The sequence below is a fragment of the Pholis gunnellus genome (assembly GCF_910591455.1).
Source record: "Pholis gunnellus genome assembly, chromosome: 9".
Classification (NCBI taxonomy): Eukaryota; Metazoa; Chordata; class Actinopteri; order Perciformes; family Pholidae; genus Pholis; species Pholis gunnellus.
This window is the reverse complement of record NC_136535.1, coordinates 14,382,465-14,406,193: the sequence shown is the minus strand read 5'-3', so window position 1 is coordinate 14,406,193 and position 23,729 is coordinate 14,382,465. Positions and strand designations below refer to the sequence as shown.

General features: G+C 44.7%; 1 protein-coding gene across 1 annotated transcript in view; it reads right to left on the bottom strand.

Moving 5' to 3' along the window:
- Positions 1-23,533, bottom strand: part of arhgap35a (Rho GTPase activating protein 35a) — a 55,061-nt gene extending 31,528 nt beyond the window's left edge. Inside the window, exon 1 of the mRNA XM_079166316.1 lies at positions 23,261-23,533. The gene's annotated coding sequence lies outside the window, so the exon portion shown is untranslated. The remainder of the gene's footprint in view (positions 1-23,260) is intronic.
- Positions 23,534-23,729: the final 196 nt, after the last annotated feature.

Genomic DNA, 23,729 nt, shown 5'->3' with positions numbered 1-23,729 from the left:
AGCACTTGGCTGCTAAATGACAGGCAGAGTCGGGTCGGGTCTTGCCCCAAGTCACTCTGGGTAGGCAAGCAGCTGGGGAAAGGATCAAACAGCTGGGACGGATCAGGTAGTGACAGAAATGAACCACATTCAGGATCACAGACGATTAAATAAGATGGAAAAGTAGACTTAAATACAGTATATCTCCCACAGTCTAGTGTAGCTGGTAAGCTCCTACAGAGTGTGCATATGTAAACGCATCACCTTTTAACACTCTTAAAGCAGTGTTTATGTGCGCACACGTGGGAGTGTCCCCTCTGAGCTCCTTCTGCAGGCTGAGTGGAGGAAGCTTGTCCAGAGGTTACCGAGCTTGTGCTTGGTCATCCATTTTAAATCAATCTCCAGACAGACACTGGAGCGCCATTACAGCTCAAAACTTTGCTCCTCTGCAGCGTTCTGCCTGCAGCTGCAGCAGCATTAGGGCCCAAGGCCGAGCATTGCCTGCCGAGGCTCACATGGTGGTGTCCGCTGCCCTGTTGGTCCTGTCTGCATCGCAGTGAGAGGAATGCAGCCTTGCAGGGTAAGAGTCAAGCTTTTACCACAGTGAGATAAATACTTTACAGGGTGCAGGATATTTTGTGTCCTTGTGCTTGTACAACCACGAAACGGCTTCTTTAATCTCGGTCGTGCTTTGTTCTTGTACATACATTGTAATTCTGTGGTAACTGGAGTACTGTGTATACACAGGTACTATAAAAAATATGCTTGTACTAGTGTTATGCGAAAAAGAAAGGGTAAGACAATTGATGTACAATAAAACAGTGCTTATCACACCGTCAATGGATTCATGTTATCGCAATGGGTGTTAATGCAGTAACATGATACGGCAATGAGCGGTTGCATCTGAGCACTGAGTGGAAGATAGCAATGAAAAAGGAAGACATCAGATCAAACTTGTCCTTTCACCACTTTAAAAAGCACATGATGCAATTTCCCACAGTCTAAAAAAAATCCTGTTTTCTTGAAGTATGTGTGGTTATTTAGCATTTCTTCATAGTTTTGTGTTATAGTTAACTAAAGAACCGTTTTAATATCAGACTGGAAGCATGGGGAAAAAAAGCCTGCTTATGGATTTTACATTCCTATTTGCATACAGCTTAAACAAACAAGAAACCATATGTTAATCGCTCACTTTTTAGAGGTGCCAGTGAGCATATTTTTTAACTTGTGAAATTGAAGCTAACCACCCCCTGGCTACAGCTCCATAAATAGCACAGAGATATTTGAGCGGCATCGATCTTACCATACAAGTCTTGGCAAGAAAGTGAATAAGGGTATTCCCCTAACATATAGCCGCCAATGGCGGCATCGTGGTGTAGTTGGTGTAGTCAGCACCGTCGCCTCACAGCAGGAGGGGTCTAGGTACAAACCCGCTGGCCCTTTCTGTGTGAAATTCACATGTTCTCCCTTTGTCTGCGTGGGTTCTCTCCGGGTTCTCCGGCTTCTTCCCATGCCTGTCAGGTTCATTGTTGTGCTACGATAGCCTGGAGACCTGTCCAGGGTGTACCCTGCCTTTGCCTTACGTCAGCTGGGATCGGCTCAAGCCCCCCCCACCCCCCCACAGCCCTGAATAGAATAAGCGGTTCCAGATAATGAATGGATAACTATGATTCTGAAGACTATTGTTATGCCACAGTAATTCTATATATTTCTGGGATAAAACTAGCTAACATGAACAGTGGGTCCAGCCTTGAGTCGACCATTATTTCTTCCTGGGCTAGAGAGGGTGTGTTGAGAGTGGCAGCGTGAGGCCAGCAGCGGCCACAAACAGCCTGGACCCGTACTGTGGATCTGTTAAGAGGCTGTGGAGCACATTGAAGGCCGAGAAGCTGCAGACTAGACGAGAAGTCTGAAGCTTAGAATGTGAAAATATATAATGGCAGACCACAAACAGAGACGCTGCCACATAGGGGAGAAAATAATCAATCTTGACCAGTTGACCTCCTCCTCCTCCTCCTCATTTCTAAAAGTTACACATGCACTATAGTATTCTTCCTGAAACTAGTTTCTATGCCGTGCTGGCCATGTTCCCTCTCAAGGCCCCGAGGAAGACAATGTGTCAGGAAAAAGCAGTGGGTGAGAATTAGACCATTCTCTCTGCCGAAACAGGAAAAGAACCACGTTGGATGTTAAAGCAGTTCTCCTGGCCCTGATCCATGTGTGAACCTCCCCACCCCTTGAACACACACACACACACACACACACATACTATCGAATTCATTTCTCTACTTGGCCATGATGCCGAATCGTATTTACTACATTCCCTTCCTTCACTGGCCAGAGAAGGGCAAAACAAGGATCCTTTCCTTAGGAAAACAAAAGGTTGTCTAACCCTTCATGCCGCTTTTTGTCTCTTTTCTAAAGTACATGGATACATGTTTTAAACTAAACCTGCCTACTGACTGTTAATAAATGGTTTATGACAAACTGCAATAGGGATATTTCTAAGTGTCTATTAATAACTAACACATAACTGGTGTATAAACAGACAATGAAGGACAACATGATACCAAATCAAATTACTCTCTTTAAGGTCAAGCTCAACACGTCTTCGTGAGTTTTGACAGTTTTATGTTGTGAACAATAAAAAAAAATCTGTTATCATGCAGTGCGAGGATTGGTTCAAGAGCATAATAATCATTGACTAAGATGACAGTTATGTTACACTGTCAATCATTCATTAATTGTTTATACACCAGTAACAGATGCTTTGTAAGAGAAAAATAACTGATACCTGCTGAAAAACCACATTACAGTGTGATATGAAATTATAAAGTGATTATTTATCGCTCACACATGCTAAATAGGGCTGTTAAAGTTAAGTGTTGCTTATTTATGGTTTTAATAAACAGTTTTAAGAGCTTTGATGATGAACCCATGAGACTACTGTGACTTGCAGACACCAAACATTATGTTTCGGTCTCTGAATCCACAGCACGGGGCCGATGTTACTGCAGCCTCTGCACTTGAGAATGTTTCGAATGCAACCCCAGCCTCTTTAAGTGCTGACGTCATCTCAGATAATGCCAACCCCACAAAGACACACAAATGCACACACCCAGCTAGGCGTACCATCTTTAAGCCTTTCTAATCCTTGATCTCAGACGGAGGGGACTTCTCACACACACACACACCTGTCTCTATGAAGATGCAAGTCTGTCTATTGGTGAGCGCAGGCTAAGATCATTACTGTGATTGTCGTGTGAAGGTAAAAGGATTATTTTTGCCAGCGTCCACTCAACACACATCAGGGGACCTCAGGTTATCTTCATTTCGTCTCCCTCTTTCTCTCTTGTTATCTTGCTCTTATAAACTCTCCAGCTCACTTTGCTGCCTTTTCTTTCTCTCCTGTCATTTTTTTATTATCACGAGATAAAGCGTGAGCGTCTTGTGCAAAGCATTGCCAGGCACACGGTGACCGTACGACCCCGAGTGGGCTCATTCATAAAGCCAACCTACGTAGCGGGGGGGGGGCACAACCAAACAACAAAACGGGATAAAATCTGCTGGGTGAGAGGTGGGGGGGGGGGGGGGGGGGGGGGAATAAACGAATTAAGCCAGATAAAGCCTTGTTCCTATTGCACTCTGGAGACTTGCTGTCATGGCGGTAAAAAGGGGAGAGAGGAAGAGAGCGCTTTAGAAAGCTCTTGGAAGTGAAAGAAAGAGAAAGTGGCAAGCTGAGTCACACACTGAAACCTGCAGCTACACCTATTCGCAACTTCATTACGGTGGCCAGAAACTTTTCCATTTATAAACTAATTGATGTGTACCTACATATTAGCTCTCAATATCCAGTCATCCTTAAAAACCCTTCAGTGGCAGTAGCAAAAGACTGCTCCTGGCTCCCATCCCACAATGCACTCTGATGTTTAGGTTTTCAAGTGTGGCTCTTGCCTCAGTAGAAACCACCAATGATAGACGCTAAATCTAACTCTTGGCACAATCGAGGAGTATGATAATGAATGAGCCGGATTAAATAAGAACAATTTAAAGATAAATGACACTGAGAAACTGGGAGGCCAATTTAAGCACAATCTGACATGGTCCAGACGGGTAAATATTGCCCTGTTTAAATAAATCTACTATTCTTCCTCCAATGCCTATTAAACTCTATCCCTTCATCTCCCTATTAACTGGCCTGCCAGGCTGTCTGTTTGCTGGGCCGCTCAACACAATGACATGTTTACCGGCAGTCAGATTCCCATTTAGATCGCTGAAGAAGCGCAGGGAGGTGAGAGCGTGTGTTTGTCTAGGTGTGCAACAATAACAGAACGTCTTGCTGTTATTTCCCCTGTGTTGCTAAATGAGTTAATTTAGTGTGACGTCTTTCTCCTCACCAGAGTATCATCCTTGGAAATAAATGTGTCAGGTAGTTGTGGGGCATTAACGCCGGCTACCATGTAAAACATGCTAATTATGCGTCGCGCTTTCCTTCGCCTGCAACGAGGACACTAGTATATTCAAATCCAAGGACATTAACAGCACGGTGAAGAACCCGGAGCACAGTGAGCAGCGCACACAATCTTGGGATTTGGTGTTGCAATGGCTGCAAGTCTACTCTGTTGCCCCTTCAGTGGCACTTCAGTATCTAACACAGTTAAGGCCCACCTGATTTACAGTTTGTACTGTAGGCGGAGGCACAGATTTTCTATATATCATGGAGCAGAAAAGTCGTGAAAAGAGACGTTAACTCCGCCAGCTCTACATTCTTGTTTTTAAAGAACTCCTACATTTTCAAGCTCTACACTGCTCACTTACATCTCCATCAAGAAGGCCAGAACGTGAATGCTTTGCAGAAAATGGCCGGCAAACTCTGTAAGAATACCTCCATGGGGCATGAATCTACATCGATACAGAGTTTAAACTCTACACAGCATCGTTAACAGCATACTCATAAAACCCAACCATTAATGCACCGTCATGCTATACTCTTATTGGCTCTAAACAGAGCACATTGCCAGGACACAGTTCCCTTTTCGAGTTGTCCACATATGGGTAAGCTTCCATATAAAATGTTGTCAGTGGTTTTACAGACAACTGTATTTATAGTGCCATTCCGGATTAGACAAAACCGTGGCCAATAAAGCAAAGATTGCTTAATCAGTCAAACTTAACCAACAACTAAATCATCACTTTGTTTGCCCCTCAGGGTTAGCCATGGTTTTTGTGTCCAACAGTTCACGTCGCTATTTTTTTTGCAGTTTTTGGATTCCACAATGAAACACATGAGTAGAGTATATTTTCAGCTCATACATTGAATGTAGCCTAGACATATTGTATTAGAGCAGAGAGCTTCTTTTTGAGAGTATACCATAAGTAAAACTGACTTGAAAGCTAGAGTGAATGTGTCAAATTGGGTACAATATATGCTTCGAGTTAAACCTCAGTCACACCAGCCACCATAAGTGTTTGGTCAAAATAGAGCCACATTACTCCTTAGGCTCGGCATTCATCTTTCTGCATCCCAGAACTACCTGCTTCCACACCCACTGAACATAAATCACAACCTGATTCATCTTCATAAAGCAAAGAGGCAGGCATACATTCTCTACAACTCTCCACATACAAGTGTGTGTCATGCGGTGTGTAGTGTGCATTCTCTCCTCAACTTCTAAAAGAGATCCCAGCGGGACCAAATATTCATGAACAGAACAGTAGCAAAAAAAGACCTCCACACTCAGGTATGGGTTTTCTGATATTACACACGATCTGTAAACCATACAGCCAAGTCTACTGGAAGGCAAATTTATGTGCACACGTCACCGTATCATGAATGTGTCTGTAGGCAAATTATTCAGCTTCTGCTTTGACAGCATTTTCTCGGAGCCCACTGCTCACACACTGACATATCTACACGCTGGCACAGGACTCGCCCTCTCTCAACGATTGCAAGCCAAATACACACGATTACAAACTCATCCTTGCAAATTAAGCTGGTTTATCTGATGCATGGGGATGTGTGTCTGGTGTGACGGCCACACAGGTGCATGTCATGTTGCAGACAAAGAAGAGGACACGTGGCTTACAAACGTCACTCAAAAGCCCTTCGCGTTAACACCTCGGTCACACACACACACACACACGCACAAAAGAATTGTTTCATTCAAGCTGCATTAACACAAAACCCACCCACGCTCACTCTTCGTGCAGATTCGCCACACACACACACACACACACACACACACACACACACACACACACACACACACACACACACACACACACACACACACACACACACACACACACACACACACACACACACACACACACACACACACACACACACACAGCGCTTGTGGTATAATAGGAGAACATGCAGCATAAAGACAGAATAAAGGCAGCTGGACCTGACTGGTGACAACACTCCCATTCATCACCATGCCCTTGGAGACTCTACATCCCTCCACAGTGACAGCAGAGCGCGCTCGGTCTCTCTCACACACACACAAACACACACACACACACACACACACACACACACACAGTTACAAAAAACACAGCATACAACGGCCCTGTGTCAGCATCACCACCACCAATTACTTGTGTTGTGTGTGAGTCTGTGTGTGTACGCGCTTGTATCCACATATATTATTCATCTGCATGGGAGCACATGAACCAAGTGTCTCTGGTAGGGGAGATAAGGGGCTTCTTTATTTCAGTCTTGTATGTGAATGAATGTAGGCTTGGGTGTGTTCTTCCAATCGTCTTTTAAAACAGACAATTTGTTAAAAAAAAAGGGAGGAGTGGAAACACACAGAGATACCAATAGAGGAAGCTAGATGGTTTCAAGGACGAGGAAAAATACGAGGAGCCAGAAAATGAGGAATCACTTAAAGGAACAGGAATAGAAAATGAAAGGCAATGAAAGAGGAAGTGAGGTTCGGAGATGGCAAAGAAGGAGCTCAAGGGGGCTTATCATTGTCATATTTTCATTTTAGTGCACAACCTTGAATTCATCAAGAGAGATTTGCAGAATTCAGACACATCCGGTACAAGAAAACACGGCAGATTTGCCTTCCCATTGTAGCCCACAGTACTCAGCATTCATCCACCCCATCAGCGCCAACAAGCCAACGCTGTCAACACTCGCAGTGGGCTTCACTTTATTCCATCTACAATGCAGCCTGCTTCCAGAAAACATAACACGCGCGCTGGCACATACAGAATTACACATTTACAAAAACACCTCTGGAAGGAAGTGCCTGAACAGCACACAAAATATTATTTTTCATACTAAAATACAGCGACCTATAGAGACGATATGGTAGGGCCAAATGATGAATTGATTTTAAATTGAACTCACAAACTGAAAGAGTGTGATTTTCATGTAGCAAGAGCCACCACTTTAATTAGCACTGACATGATTAACACCGTCTCATAACAAGCAAGTAAAAGTTTAAGCCAGCCATTTCACCAACTACAAAGACAACTGTCACCAGCACATTTCCTCAGCTGTGGCCAATTATTGTTAATTGTTCGAGTTAGCTAAACAATAAAAAGCACCGTACTATTTACGCCTAGCCACAGTTTTATAGAAGAAGAAGAAGAAGAAGAAGAAGAAACACCACTATGTATAATTTTTGTTTAAAAAAAAAGGGGGGGGCAATCTTTGGATTGCTATACACAGAAGACCAACAGAGTAGCAAGACTGTTTTGACAGAAATGAAGAGTAAATACGTCCCGTCAATTTAGATAGGGAGCAGGTTACTTGGACAACAGCTGTTGAGTGTAAAAGACGGACAGTTAGTACAGCGAGTTGTCGAGATCTGCATCTTAAACCTTTTCGGAACATTACACATCTGATATTAATAATCATCATGATAATGATTTTTAACCATAAAAGGGAGGCCGCTTGTCTCGTCTAGCTAACGTTAGCAAAAGCGGCGTCTGTGCAGAGCTATCGACAGTAGCATTATTCTGCTTCTTCCGCAACCACGCCCACTACCAAGAGGACCTGCATCGTGGCTTTCAGAGAATACAATTATAACTGTGCTCCTGGTCCCAGAGATGTATCGGAAGGCCGTAACCAGTGAGCAATTCTGATACTGCATGCATGTGCAGACACAAAGAGAAACTGCTGCACAGACATCCTTCCATATTTTACACGAAAAGCTATTAATGCATGCATGTATTAAGGTGGTGCAGTGCAGGGATTCAGGGATCTGTTGTGTCTGAGTATTAACATGTTTCAAGCACAGTATCTGGGCTGCTATCTTATGGGCTGAAACAAAAATGGTATACTAACAGTATTCATAATAATGTGTACGCACAGATACACACACACACACACACACACACACACTTCCACAGGCACAAAGACACACAATAGAAAGTCGGTCAATGAATGGGAGGGGGCAGGCAGACTAGCAGGTGCTGTGTTGGTGGACGATATGGCTTCTGTCCACCTCAGCATTTCTTAACCCTCACAGTTATCTTCCCTCTGAAAAGGAGAGGTCGTTTCTTTTTGCCTATGCACCTCCATCCTCTCCACATTTCTGCTCCAGCCTTTTCTCCCGTCTCATTTATCTACTCCCAACCTCTCCTTTTATATCCTTTCCCCGTTAGCTTTTATCCTCTTTTTTTTTTTTTCAGCCTCCTCCTGCTTTTCCTTTTCCACCCCACCCTTCTCCTCTCCATCCCCTCCTTCCTCTACTGCTCCTCGTCGTCGTCGTCGTCTCCTGCGCCCTCAGTGGAACAGCCCATTCAGCAACAAAACAAAGCTGCCCACAGCATCACACACTGGCTAATCAAGCAAGACCAGAATGCAGCAGCCCTCACATCCACTCAACCCCACCATGATACTGGGCCGCACTGGAGGGGAGAGCTTTGTCACGTGAGGAGGAGAGGCAGCAGCGAGACAGAAAAAGGGTAGAGTTTGAGAAAGTTTAAAGACAATAAATATGACCTCGTTTTTTTGCAGCAGATAGGTGCTAAAGGTAATTTTAAATTCCCACGGTTCAGTCTGCGTTTACATTTGTGCTTATGGAAATAGTGAAGAGAATGAGTTTGACAGTACAAAAGGCCACAACCACTTCAGGTAAAGACGAGGTAGGAAGGAGGGCATGATGGAGAGGCAGAAAGATAACGGGGTGAAGAACATTCTCTGATAGGCTATGCCCGGTGAAGCAGCGCATTCATGATGATGAAACCCCAACAATGGTCAGCTGCAATCTCCTCCTGGACAGAGGATGCACGTTTACAAGCTAGCATGCCAGCCAGCTCCTCCGCGAAGCTGTCCAGCTTCAGGGGAAAACTCAAAACACAACAAAGAACCCGGTCCTGCAAGATGCAGAGATAGGAGAGATAAGTAAACATGCCACAGCATTAACAGGGTGGGGGGCCACATCGAGAGCCGGTGTAAGAATAAAGCGTATTGTAAGCTGGCTAAAAAGTTGGAATAACTCATCCACAAATATTCATACACATGGGCCAGGGCACAGATTTGCTCCATGTAGGGATTAGGCAGGGGAAGTGTGTTTCTGACATTCTCTTCTTGCTGGAAGAGGAAGAAGGAAGGCTTAAGAACAAGGTCAGAGAAGACTGTGGTAGCCGAACTGCTGCCGAGAAGAAAATGTGCTTAAGTACAGCAGACCCTGCCAAGTAACTTGTTGTAACACTTACCGCTTCCTCCCCAGTTCTCAGTCTGGCTTCAACCTTTTGAATTCAGATCACAGCAGCCATTAGTGCCTCGCCTCAGAAAGACCTCGTTATTTGTTTTATTCTTTTGTTTGCTCGGTCTTGAGGAACTTTGTCATGAAACTGTAGCTTTACTTCTCCGCCGAGCTCACACTGGGTACCAATCATTGACAAGACAAGAGGTGTTTCCTTAACCGTCTTTAGTATTTGTTTACCAGTGACAAGTATCAATCTGAATTCATGGCTTTCTGAAGGCTTTCCTCTGCTCAAACAATGTGCCCCTAAATGCTCATCAGCACCAGGACTATAGGCAGACTATAGTAAACTACGGGTACAGTTGATCACGATTTGTAAAACGTTTCTATGCTCATGCACCGAATATCTGTCCGTATAATGACGTTGGTTTCTGGGGGTTTCACTTGTTCTGATGACACGCAACATGGTTGAAGCTTGTAATGTAGGCAGGACAGAACGTCTGGGTGTGATGCAAGACATTAATGGTGTTAAGAGGAAAGAGTGGGATTGCAAGGAGGAAGAGAGGGCAGAGTGTGCTGCCAGGAGGAGAGTGTGTGATAGTAGGCAGCAGAGAGGAGACCGCAGTGATGAGACCAGGAGGCGCAAGTGATGGTGTGGAGGAGAGGAGAGTGTGATGGTAGGATGGGATTTGAGTCTTTTAACTTCATTAGTTCCGCCTCAGTCTGGGGTCTGTAGATTATGTCTAATTAAGCAGCTTAACATGGCTTAAAAAGCACCACACAGAAAGCACAAGAGCCTTATCTATCAACCTGCTCAAACGATTCTCCGCTTCTCCTTTTCTTCCCGTGGCAGGCGAACATAAATTCCCTTTGCATGGCCTTTATGCGAGAGAGATTAGAGGCTCCGACATCGGCGTGAGCTGGATAGCTAGCAGCCGCGGCAATAGCAGTGTGGGCTGTGGCGGGAGAGAGAGAGAGAGAGAGAGGGAGAGAGTATGTGTGGCGGGCAGTGGGGAGGCAGAGGGGCAGGCAGATGCTTCAGACTGCAGGGGGAGAGAGTCGATAAAGAAGGGTGGGGCTCACCAAACACGAGAGCTCCTGTCATTCTAATCGGTTTTGGTACACCAGCCGGAGTAAGGCCCAACAGTCTGCTCATTATTAGAGAGCGTAACAATGCATCACCAACCAGGCAGCAGCATTAACACCAGCGTGGTCCAGGTGATCTTACAGATGTGCAAATCCAAAAGTGGAGTGATGTTCCCTCCATTGTATTGAGAGGGTTAACATCGGCAGACTAGCATTCAATTTATGATCAGGTTTTGGGAGGATTCTGGTTAATCTGTTACACATTCATAAACCTGGACGAAGCCCTCATCGTGGCTTTGGGGAACCCAGATGTGCTAACTGCAGTACCATTAGTCGTTAAAGCAAAAATCGGATGATAAATGATAGACAAAAGAACAAAATTCAAATATATCAACTTGGGTTTTGCACCACATTCACTGATGGTGAAGGTAACTGTTAGTTACAGCCCTACTAATGATTTACACACTGAACTGAAATTGTGTTGTTGCCCTCATCTTCCATTTAACTGGTGATCCAGCAGAGTAGTAAATGCAGCAACAGCATCAGGGCAGCCAGAAACCACGGTGAGTTAATGCTAAACTGCCATTGCATCACGTCTCATACGTTCAGAAACCTGCATCATGTTAGAAGCTGTATCAAAAAGGACATGATTAACAAGGTTTTTCATGTTCCTTGTCTTATCTCGAACATGATCAATACCAGCATACAACTCTAAACTGGAAAACTGCCCTGCATGCTAAATTACTCATTACAGAAACGGTTGCAACGGCAGCAACATTCACCAAACCAGATATTTCTTCTGGGTTGGGTTACTGGAAATCTTGTTTGGCACCTCATCCCAACATCACATGAAGAGTGCGTGTGTGGCCTCTCCACCTCTTCCTAAACACCACCTGTTCATTATCGAACGGAATTGTGTGACATCAGACGAGCCTGGCTGCCATATGTCATCGGTTTGCAACGTGATTGAGGAAAAGTTGGCGGTAGCTGTAACAAAACACAGGAGGTCACTGGGAGTTTGGCTCCACTCGGCTTTTCCCTACCAGGCAACATTCCTCACCTTCACAGGAAGACACTCCCTTCTTTTTCAGTATCCACAGGTATCTCACGCCGCAATCTTCTTTATTCCTGCCTCGGTTAAGTTATTATCTTTTGTGAATCCACAAACACCATCTTTCCAGCTATAGACAGGATGTACAGTATTATCTCCTGTGAGATTTCAGACAGCCAAGATGGCCGCCCCTCAAAGCTGGTCCATCACACCAAAAATCCCACCAGAGGATTGAGGAAACCGTTCACAGACGCAGACTGTAACGTGCTGGTTGTACGATCGGCCTTCGAGCGTCTCTTTCTGACACTAACTCATCTCATTCACTCCGGGTGCGAGGCCCCTGGGCTGGGAAAATCCAGTCTACTGCAGACACACAAATAGGTGCACAACATGAGGTATTTACATACCCTCCAAAAAAAGGAAAGCCTGAAAGAAGGAACAAAGGAAAAGAAAGAGGGAGAAGTAGAGGCCAACGGCTACAGAGGAGAAGAGCAGAGCAAGGTAGTGATGAAGAGATAAAGTCAAAGCCTGACTGATGTAGTGAAGAGAAAGAGAGTGCGGGACTTGGAAAGGAGGGAGAGATGAAGAGAGAGCTGCTATCTGATAGAAGGGATTTGCCCTTCCCTGGAACAGTAATTTACTAAAGCCATTCTACAGAGGCCCATCAGTGGCGATCTGCTGGCAGATTAGACGACAAAACCTCATCCCTCGCTTTCCCCCCAGCCAATCAGCGCTGGGCAGCGAGCACAGGGCAGAGGATGAAGGGAGGACGCGGGAGGGGAGGGGCAAAATTTCCGGTCTGTCTCTTGAATTTAGGGAGGCCGCATACACAAACACGGTCGCACACACACATGCGCCGCAGAATACATACAGGAGATTGGATTGGAGTCGGAGCCATTACTGTTGCATTTCCCCCGCCCTTAGGATACAGCTAACACTGCTTGGTTGCAAGAGCTGGGGATTTGTCATTTATAATCAGTTTTCTGCTCTTGTTTCCTCTGCGCTCGCTTGTGCTTTTTGCAGTTTGTATCCTGCCCTGAAGGCCCTCACAGCATTCCTCTGTTGTGTTGGGTCCAGCCACTCTCCCCTTCCCCTCCCTCCCTCCCTCTGCCTCCTCCCAATCCCTCTCTCAATCTCCCTCCCTCCCTCCCTCCCTCCCTCCCTCCATGCACTGCAGAGGCCGGTCTAGTGTGCCCCAGCTGTGCAAGCAGTAGGAGCTGTTTACCATGCTACATCATGAGGGAGCCCCGGGAGCACCGCCCCAACACGCTCAGAGAGCACTCACGACCGTGTTTCGCACATGATGTTGAACATTATAGACCCTCTGAACGAGTCAACGACCCAGCGTGCACTAAAACAACCTTTCCTGGCAGAAGCCCACAGCAGGAGTGCAAATCTCAACTTATCTTATTCTCGACGACTGTGTAGCAAAAACAAGGGAATTCTAGAGGTGAAAAATATAAAATGCCGCTGAATCACAATTGAAACTCTGACGGCCTTGTGGCTCATCAAATGGTCCCAGTAGCTCATCGATAAACACGTCACATGCACATACACCCATGACTGAGCTCTTCCTGGCCGCACAGCCCTAACCAGCTTTGTCCTGCGTCTCCATCTTTGGCGCCGACGTGTGAAAAAAACAAACAAAGTAGAAAAACAGAAAGCTGTTCCTTCCCTCTCTCTCTCTCTCTCTGCCATCACTGCTTCCTGTTTGGAGCTGCTGCTGCCCAACCTCACAAGACACCAGAGGATCCCCGGAGGCCCGAAGGAGAGGCCTGACATCACCCACCCATGTCTCCTGTCAACTATGACCTCTGGAGGGAGGGAGAGGGGGAAAAAAAGACAGGAAAAGGCAAGGCCCTAGATGTACGCCCTGCTCTGTGGTCTAAAAGCACAATACCCACAGAGTTGCACAATTTCCGAGAATCTGATCCACTATGGCCAAACACCGAGTGACCAGGGACAGAGATAGGATGTGTTTACATAGTTGTGAAGCAAAAACTGAAATATTGTGGATGGGGAGTCTCTGTAAAATATGTGTGTTGAAATAGAGTTAGCTCAAGGTCTGACAATAAGTGTGCTCGTGTGTAATACTTGTTGTGGTTCAAGGACAGGCTAAACTAGTCTCAGACACTTGTTTGGTTGGTTCCAGAAGGGCCCCGCAATCAAAACAACATGACTTAAAATGATCCGACATGTTTATGGCAACAACAAAGCTGATGGCTCTGACATACTTTTGGACGTTTCTATCTTACAGCTCTTGCCGTTCAGAGTCACTTCATCTCTCTGACACGTGCATACATACTAAACACAGCAGGTGGTTGAAATAACGAAAGGATCAACATCCCTATAATGATAGCTTTGGTGTTATTTCTGGCAGAAGTTTGACAGGAAACTCATAAAAAGGCATAGTAATTGCCAATTACTGCTATCACAGGGAGTCTGAATGTTTCCAAGATTACCGTGACAGTGGAAACACAATCACATGTCCCAGACATGACCACAATCATGCCTTGTTTTAGCTTGGTTAGCTTGTGTATTCAACACATACTTTATGGTTGAGATAAAGCATTAGCTTAGTACTCTCAGACAATACTTGAGCCCAGAAGTAGAATAGATTTCCACTTATGAACTCAAACAACTCATTCTTCTCAAGCGACTTTAAATCACTACTACTAATAAACAATTAGCAGTAGTAGTTTTAAAGCTTCATATGGGTATTCTTGCAGGAGGCGGAGAAATAACCACCTTGATTGGACTAAAGATTTGTTGGCTTGTAGGTAGTCTACGGGACAAGGAATGCTATTAGCCTGAGTTCACATGTTCCAACATGGGCAAAGCTTCATTTTTGATAAACCCTTTTTGTTCAATCTATCCGCCACTATGGTAAGTGATCCAGGCTGGGGATTCAAGTATTACTAGTGTAAAAGCACATCCGTTCTCTAATAAATCCCTTTTGCATAATGCATCTTAAATTTGATGTCAGGAATGGAGCCAGACATTTTTCATAATCTATGATGCGCGCGAGGGACAAATTCCAACCACAATACCATGATGTCTCTGAGCTTATTTAACTTCTCTCTTTGATTGTTCAAAGATATTTCTTCTCATTGACCGGTCAGATATGATCAACAAGTGAGAACAAAAGAAATTCTTATTCAGCATTTACCACAATCACTGCAGGATAAATACGCCATTAGTCATCCAGAGTCATTAGTCATGAACTACTTTGCCTTATAGGAGTAACTGCATGACCGAAAACACAACAGTCTGCATGAACAAACACTGTTTGAACAGCTTCAATGCCATTGAACAATATAATAACACTATACGACTATACCAATACTACACTGATATAACAATAATAATGTCTGGCATGCTCTTTTTCTCAAGTTTTACATGAAAATTAAATGTATCATAAATACATTTTAAGTTCCAACATTAGCATGCAATAATTGTTTGTGAAATATTAAAGTTTTAATAAAGCCATAAAGTGTAATCATGATTCATGGCACTCCAATTGTACTTGTTAAAGTCAGTTTATTTGCCATGAGGAGTATAACACAGGCTGTAAAAACAGTTGCTCGCTCTCGTGGAGCTTGGACACGGCTGAGTTGCATTATGGGAGATGTAGGAGATTAAATCAGTCTCTTGATGTCCCCTAAATTTATGGTAATTAATAACTTAAATAGCTGGAGTACCCATCATGTTGACATTACTTAAGAAGCTAAATTAGACATTTCACTTTTAAAGATCACATCGACTTGTACAAATAGCAGAATTCAAACGTTAATTCAAATAGAAAGAAGAAAAGGCTGCGCCCCCCCCCCCCCCCCCCCTCTTTTATCCTCACTACGCCTATTTCAGTGGAGATATGGTCTCTGTGGAAATCTAACACCGCATTGACAATGTAACCGATACGAAAATGAACATCCTATAAGTCATTTGGAATGATGACATATTCATACTCATGTTTCACCAAAGATTAGTCCACGTGAGGTTCACCTCTCTCCCGTTTTCTTTCTGGCAGTCACATAGACTAAAGCTACAACAGGCCCAGCTCGCAGCTCGTCTGGACCTGACAAACTGCATTCACAACGACCTTTTCCCTCATTGGGCAAAAAGGTCTGCATTCTCTTCTCTCCGATGACTGTGACTAATACGAGCCGTGGTGTGGTGAGGCGGTCCTCTCCCTGAACAACCCTCAAACCAAAAACAACTCAGAGAAATGTTTACATTCTTCCCCCATGTTTCCCTTACTTTTATCTTCACGACTTCGGACATTCATGCAAGTCGGCACAGCAACAAAAGGAAGATGCAGGACTTGTGCAGACTCAGGTTTGTGGTTTATGGGGATTTGCGACCAGAGATGATGCATTCAAAGTACGATTAGAAACTTCAGCAAAAACTATTGTGAGGCCGTCTTCCTTCGAACATTTAACTGCCTCATGTTTGTGACTCATGAACAGTATCTTAAATAGGACGCACAATCACACCTCTGCTACTTATGGCATAGTTTGTCCTTGGCTGTGTTAACTGTTTACTCAGCGTTAGGCTGAATGCTACATGATGAGTTTTCAACTCTTTAACTGAGATGAGACATTTTTAGAGTTAAAAAGCCACACTTGTGAGTAATGGGTGGTGAATTGAGACACATTTCTCCAGACCTCATCGGGAATGTTACAAAATGGTGGATCCTCAGGAGCTGCTGGAGCACTGCAACAGGAAATGAACTCTGACATAAGAGCTATGGACCTTGGGGCCCCCCCGACTGCATCCTGGGAAATCACGGCACTGAGAAGAGAAATGACCCATGTCACCCCCATGAAAACCCAACTCACAGCTAAATCCATTTACAAACCTCCAAAATGGCACACTGGACATATGTCTTTCTGGTATTCATGGCAGTCTTTTCTAATTGCCTCTAGATTCAAGCATTCAAGGTGAGTCATCGCTAAGATTGTTTATTTCGCGCGAATGTGCTGTTTGCCCAACAACAGTAACAATCAGAGCAACAAGGTCAAAACCAGGCAAACAAAGAGACTGGCACACTGGCGGAAATCGTGGTCTGTCTTTCTTTCATGCAGATGGACCAACCCGCACCACAATAAAGACAGCCAACAAGAGAAGGAAACGGGAGAGGGAGTTGGGACGGAGAATGACAGTGCTACCATCTTAAGATAGCATAAGGCAGTACCATTTAGCTCAGGCTGCTCCGGGTGTGCCTCCCCTGTCGGTAAAATCCATCTTTCCCTCCGACGCCCGACGCCGCTCTCTGTTTTATGGCCGTTTTCCCAGCCGTGAGACAATAGTATGGACATCATTAGCTAAGTGGTGGCTGGATGACAGGCAATGGCGCTGCAATCGATAGCGGCAGTCCAAGCCATCCGCAGGCTGAGCAGTGCTTACTCATCAGCCCCAGCTCGGGCCAGAAACCGGGACATGGCCAGATAAGGGATGTGGAGGTGTGGGGGGGGGGGGGGCTCGCTGCTTATGATAACAAATGGATATACAGCCACCTTATCTTCTCACCTTAAAGAGAATATGATGTCCACTGTCACACAGCTGCCTAACGGCCAGAACCACTCTGACAGATATGTTATGAGGGCGAGGAGGGGTCAGCCAGTGTTCGTTACACTGTGCGCGCAGAGTAGTATACATACTTTAATTCAGAACGGGGTGCTAAACAAGTTAGCCCCTTCCAATGCAAATTTCCAAATTTTTGAAGTTCAGTTGCCAACCATGAATACTAAACAATAAAAAGCCACATAATGATTTGGAAATGTTGAAATGCCTGGGGCGAGCACAACGATATTAAAGGTATTAAGAATACCTAATCACAACATTGTAAAAGAATTGTCCAAATACAAGGGGTGCGTGTGTCCTTTTGTGTGTGCGAGAGAGACAGTGTCAGCACATATTCACTGGGGAGATGCCACAGGCCAGCACAGTGGTGGCCAGATCCCCCTGAAGTGGCATCCGAGACTAACATCTAGTGACAAGGTGGTGCCCTTCCTGCGTCCTCAACCACAGCGGACTAGAACATGGCACTGTGCTCAAGGACAAGAACATTTGAGCGACGGAGGGAGCCGTGGGAACAGAAATAAACAGCAACGGAAATATTCTGTGAATAGTGGAAAAGAAAGAGTGAAAGAAGCAGGGAGGCAAAAAGAGCAATCGAAAGAGCTTAGGAGGAGTTTGAGAAAAGTAGGAAAAACTTGGGGTTGAGTGAGGTACTTTCAAAGGCTTCCGGTTGTTTTGATCTACAGGCACCTTTTCCCTTCCCTCCCCACTCTACCTCTGTCCCTCTCTTTTCCTCTCCGATGCTTATCAATCTGTGATTAAACCTGCCAACTTTAATTAACACGTCTCGGCCTCCCACTCTCCACCGCTCTCTCTTCTCTTCTCGCATGCTGCAGGTGTACAAAGACACTTCCAATAAAGTTGTCAGAACGCTGGGCCGAAACAGCATGTACAGTAAGAGACCTCACGATAACCGGACAACATGGCGGGATAACACACAAACTAGAACATCATGTTCCTGACTCGTCATTATGCTGTACCCATGACCATCAACATTCCTAAAGCAGTTATAGATTGACATGGCACAGATCAAAGCAGGAGTTACAACACACAGTAGAGGGACTTTACATTCGTATCACCACAAACTCACTCCATGCCTCTGCACACAGTTGTAAACTGCCAAATACTAATAGCATTCCGACGCAATCTTTTACAAGACACCTAATCTTATTATGGCGATTGTGTAAAAATGAAATGAAGAAGTAGTTTGTCACACGACCCATTGGTTTCAATTACAATGTTTACAGAACAGTTAGAGGAGCGGAGCAGAGGTGGGGATGCATGTTTTATTTCTCTCTCTCTCGCTCGCTCGTGATATTATTACACCTAAAAAGGTGCAGCTTACGAGTGCAGCCAGTCTTTCGCAGATAACACCCCACCTCAGAGTGTCTCAGTCGCACCGAAGTTGCTGTTACAGGAGCCTTTCCGAAATGAAATGAATCCGACTAATGATACCCGAGGATGTATGATGATGTACTGCAGCACTAAATAAAATGAATGCATAAGGTGTCAGAGTGGAAAGTACCACAGTAGGTAATCAAGAGAGCGATGTAGCATCATACGTAATATATAATAAATCCAGCACTCCACCTCTCTCTACATTTAAAAAAAGGACGGGAAAGGATAGACACGGATTGAGCGCTAGACTGCTGAGCTTCCTACTGAACCAACAAGTTGTATGAGAATACATGAACGGAAGGTGTGCCACCTGCAGCACCCGCCATCATAGTGGCATTTGGCTTATTACTCCGAATCTTCCCCTCACCTTTGAAATGATCTCCTCGTCTCCTCCACCCTATCCTTATCTACTTCTCCTGAACCCCCCCCCCCCCCCCGCAGAGGAAACCCCAGGGGCGCCACAAGGGAGAATCTCCACAGAGAAAGTCAAACAATGACACACAGGGACTTCTCCTCCTGACTCCAGCCCAATTTAGGCAATGAAGCCTGGAGCCTTGCCAGTGACACGAGGGAAGGTCAGCGCGACATGTTGAGACAGAAATGAATAGCGTTGGGTTAGGGTGGGAAACGTGTGAGCGTGTATATTAGTGTCCACAGACTAGAACATGCTCAAAGTGATCCTTTAATACTTGTGTAGGTGGATTTCAGCGCCATATCTCTTTGTTTCTGAGAGGTTTCCAGCGTCTACAGTACAGTCAGCGCAAACACTGACTCACTCGAAAACAATCAGAGGCTATTATACCCTTAACGTGATAAAATAATGGAATATGTATTCATGTAAGACAAGCCCCTCTTTTCAGACTGGTCCCCCTCACAACCCATAAAACTTGGGAGAACTTAAGGTGGTACACACGTTTTGCATGTCATTATAGCAGCAGCAGTCCAACCTAATGAACTAATTTCATTGGCAGTGACTCAATCATAACATTTTATCTACAGACACGCTGAGTCATGGAATTTAACTGTGGCCAATTGCCAAGCAGCGGGGTTACTTATGGCTGTCATTGATTGGTTGATCCCTAAGCAGAAGGCTGAAAGGGCACATACCAGGAACACAGCCTGAAGCAGAAACTGGCAGCTCGCGTTTTACTTTACTCTCTCATGCTTGTAGCTTTGTTTTCTCCTCCAACTGACTACCTGCTTTGTTGTGTCACTCTCTTCCTGTTCCTAGTTTATCCCCTCATGTTCCCCCTCTTCAGCTCTTCCAAATTACCATAGCCCATTAGCCTTGCCCCTCTGTTGTGTAATTGTATCTGGAATAGCAGAGCGGGGCCGCTCACGTCCAGAGGTCACCATTCCTCTGTGGCTTACATCCTGGTCCTTCATCTCCATGGTCACCGTGATTCCAAACAGTGTCTTTTTTTTTTTTTCTTCCTCGGGAAGAAACACGAAGGCTAGTTAAAACTACCCCAACATGGCACTATGGCCACCATTCAAACCATTAATCATATCTAAAGCCCTTACTTTCCACTAGCATTATCCATTAATAATGCATTTGTATTGGAAAAGCAATACCATAATACAGTGGGCTTGGGATAGAGAGCAAAGGCAATCTTTATTACCAATTGATTTCAATAAAAATGACTTACAAAGACTTACAAACTTCTTTGGTGGACCATTTGTTATGAAAAGGCCTCTGCATATGAATACTAGTGATATGTTCTTATAATTTTGTTACAGGAAATAAAAACAAGGCGCAACCACCATTGCCGAGCGGGGGTCGGTTCCCTCATACATAATTCGGCCATTCAGGATATGGAGTTAAAGTGGCTCTGAAACAGGACAGGGGCTCACTACAGAGGCCTTTATATCAAGCTGTCCCCATCTGCAAATCTGTAATGAGCATGGGAGCTGAACCAGTGGGGAGAGAAGAGAACCTCAGTTCAACTGAGGCAGGCACACTTTCTAATGGAAATTCAGATACAATCATCCCAGAATGCACTTCTCTCTGCCTAATAATCGGCCACTAGAACAAGGCAGCCATTGAGAGGAGAGTGACTGTAATCTGGTCCACCAAACTCCAAAGCTGCCCGCTATAATTAGCTCTTTTCTCCATCAAACACGGGCTTACACTGACTCACAAGCAAAACCTCTCCTGTGATACAAGAGAGAGACGAGATTTGGTGAACGGCACATTTTCAGACGAGCGGGGACATTTTTTCCATCCCCGGCATACGGAGTCACTCTGCGTTGACAAGTATGCTAGCTGTGAAAACGGCAAAAGAGGGAAAGGCCACCGTTTCATTCGGCGGCACAGTGTTTTGTGAAGAAAGAAGAAAAAAAAGCCCGGGTTGACTTGGAAATAACATTGCATGGTTGAAGTTTTCAAATTGAGTGACATCACAATCAAATTAACTCACAGCTGGGTTTACTGATTCAGAACATGTTCCACACTTAAGGGCCCAAGTACTCTCTGATTGCCTTCATCCGTGTTGCGAAGTCATATTGAAAACTAGTAGAATAAACTTGATATAAAAAGGATTGGATGTCCCTCGACAGTTTCCCTTGTTTTTCTATGTTTATCTGTCCACATAATACAAGGACAGAATCTCACATCAAAGGATATATCCACATCTCTGGCCTACATCCTAACGAACAAAGCCTGCCCTCCTCTAATCCCAGGAACATGTTCTAGCCCAGGGACTAAAGACACGATCCGCAGCCCAGAGGCAGGCAGACAGACAGACAGGGGTGAGTGGGTACGCTGGTAGCTAGCCTGCTGCCTGGGCAAATGGCACGGCTATTAGGGGAAGAAGAGGCTTCCTGGAGAGGTGTGACTGCACTGCATAGGGCCCAATCAAGCAGAGAACAGAAGTGCTGACAGCTGCTAATGCATTTACCTGAGAGCAGAGAGACTCTCTTGCCAAGGAAAGTGTGTGTACTTGTGTTTACTTCCTCCGCGGCATGGTCGTCCCAATAAGGCTGATTAAGATCAAAGATCAAAAAGCACTCAAGTCAAAGAACAGCCAGGGACATGAGTCAACTTATTTGCTTGGTAAGGATGTAAAGTCCTCATCATAAATCCATGATTAAATAGACAAAGTTCCTGTTTTGAACATGTCCCCTGTATCTGGCAATGACACAGCAGTACAGGCCACAGCCCTCGCTGTGTTAAAGGCCATATCACAGACATTCCCCCCACTTATCTCCTTCTCTGAAGTCTTTCACAGTCGATCTTAAATCAATATTCGAGAGGCAGGTAGAAAAGACCACTTCGAAATGAAAGTACTGAAGTCCAGTGGAGGGACTCGGAGAAAAAGGGAGTGGCTGGCAGGGCAATGACCACTTTGCAGTGGCAGTGAGACTGAGCTTGTAACACACCGGTGACATGTTCTGGCACAATAATAGATTAAAGGCAGTGTTAATTGTTATCAGACAGTCACCTTAATCAGTCTGTACCTTGTCTTAGAACGTGAAGGGGTCGACAAGCCGCATCCAGACCATCAGATTAAAATAGCCACACCTGAGATATAGATATTTGGTAGAAATGGCCACACATATAATATATATATATATCCTGTCTTAGAAGATTGAAGCCACTTGTGTGACAGGTACAGTTAAACGGGAGCAGAGCACTGTTACCTCCCGGCAGGGCGTAACGCACATTATCTAACTGTGTCACCAGGAAGCACTGTACATGCAGCTCTGATGTTTGCAAAGTTAGTGAGGCATTTACCAAAAGAGAAAATAATCACTCAAACAATTTACGATGTGTATAGAGCGTGTATCACGATCTCAAACTGATGAGGGCCGTGGTTTGTGGCTACTAGATTGCTAAACATGACAAATAAAAGCCCAGACAGCTACATTACACAACTTACAACTTCACAAAACCTCATTCTAAAAAAAAAAAAAAAGAAAATCAGCATTTGATCAGAACATTGATAAATACACAAAAACACGCAACATCTAACTGTTGTTTGACAGCCAACGCAATTAAACCCAATTCCCCCCCTCCACCAATTAAAAACCCGTACTGCTCCTTATATTCAAGGCTTACACGGGGAGTTTCTCTAGGCCTGACCAGACCAATGCATACCAGGTGTTGTTGTACAAACAATTTTAATGTTTGGACAAGACCCATTTTTATGACCCCCCCCCTCCCTTTCCTCCTCTGTGAACTTCCCATTTAAAAACACGCACAGGGCAAATGTAGCCTACATTAGAACCGGTTTTATGTGTATCCACGCATGCATCGTCATTAGAATAATCATTAGTATTACTATCGAGGGCTTCAACATCTCTCCAGCCCTCAGGGGGACTGGGGTTGACTCCCAGTTTCTTGTTATTCGCAGCACTTCATATGTAGTGAGGCGGTAAACGCCTAAAAAAAATATATATAAATATATCCTTTCACCATTGTTTCAAATTGTCCATTCACGTGCGTTATTTGGTGCAAAAGAAGAGTGATCTCGTGTGGTCTACATACCATAGCATTCCTCTCTCCGGCTCCTCGTCCACTCCTTTCTTTCTGTCGCGGCTCCTCTCTGCTCACAGCCGGGGCGAAAGACTTTAAAAAACAGATTAAAACACTTCCTACCAGCACTGACACCGATCAACGTTCCGCGTTTTTAAATGAACGGGCTATCTGTCCATTGCTTTCCCCCCCATTAAGTGCTCGTTTTCATCAGACTGAAGTTTTCAGAAACGAGATGCGTATCTCTCCCTGTCTTTGGAGAAGAGAGGAGAGAAAAAAAACACAACTAAATTCTCGTTAGGAAAAGAAAAAAAAAAGAAATGCTGTTCAAACTCCAGTCTGCAAATGAGGAGAAAAGGGGGAGGCGTTGTAAAAAAAAAAAAAAAAAGCGCTGTTTCGGTGTGTTTTTTTTCCCTTCTTGATTCAACCACCACGTTGTTTTCACCAATTATTATTTCCTTTGTTGTGTCAAAAATAAAGA